Source organism: Bison bison, unplaced genomic scaffold (assembly GCF_000754665.1).
Source record: "Bison bison bison isolate TAMUID 2011002044 unplaced genomic scaffold, Bison_UMD1.0 scf7180017864508, whole genome shotgun sequence".
Lineage (NCBI taxonomy): Eukaryota > Metazoa > Chordata > Mammalia > Artiodactyla > Bovidae > Bison > Bison bison.
Genome location: NW_011495064.1, coordinates 14,149,500 through 14,149,918, shown reverse-complemented (window position 1 = coordinate 14,149,918; position 419 = coordinate 14,149,500). Strand labels below are relative to the sequence as shown.

At 40.8% G+C, this 419-nt stretch overlaps 1 protein-coding gene across 1 annotated transcript in view; it reads left to right on the top strand.

Moving 5' to 3' along the window:
* The window catches only part of NAGK (N-acetylglucosamine kinase), a 10,872-nt gene that overhangs the window by 4,631 nt on the left and 5,822 nt on the right, over nt 1–419 (top strand). The window lies entirely within an intron of this gene.

Sequence of the window (419 nt, the reverse complement as noted above, 5' to 3'; positions counted from 1 at the left end):
CTTACACTGTTGGTGGGAATGCAAACTAGTACAGCCACTATGGAGAACAGTGTGGAGATTCTTTAAAAAAGTGGAAATAGAACGGCCTTATGATCCAGCAATCCCACTGCTGGGCATACACACTGAGGAAACCAGAATTGAAAGAGACACGTGTACCCCAATGTTCATTGCAGCACTGTTTATAATAGCCAGGACATGGAAGCAACCTAGATGTCCATCAGCAGATGAATGGATAAGAAAGCTATGGTACATATACACAATGGAGTATTACTCAGCCATTAAAAAGAATACATTTGAATCAGTTCCAATGAGGTGAATGAAACTGGAGCCTATTATACAGAGTGAAGTAAGCCAGAAAGAAAAATACCAATACAGTATCAGATCAGATCAGATCAGATCAGTTGCTCAGTCGTGTCCGA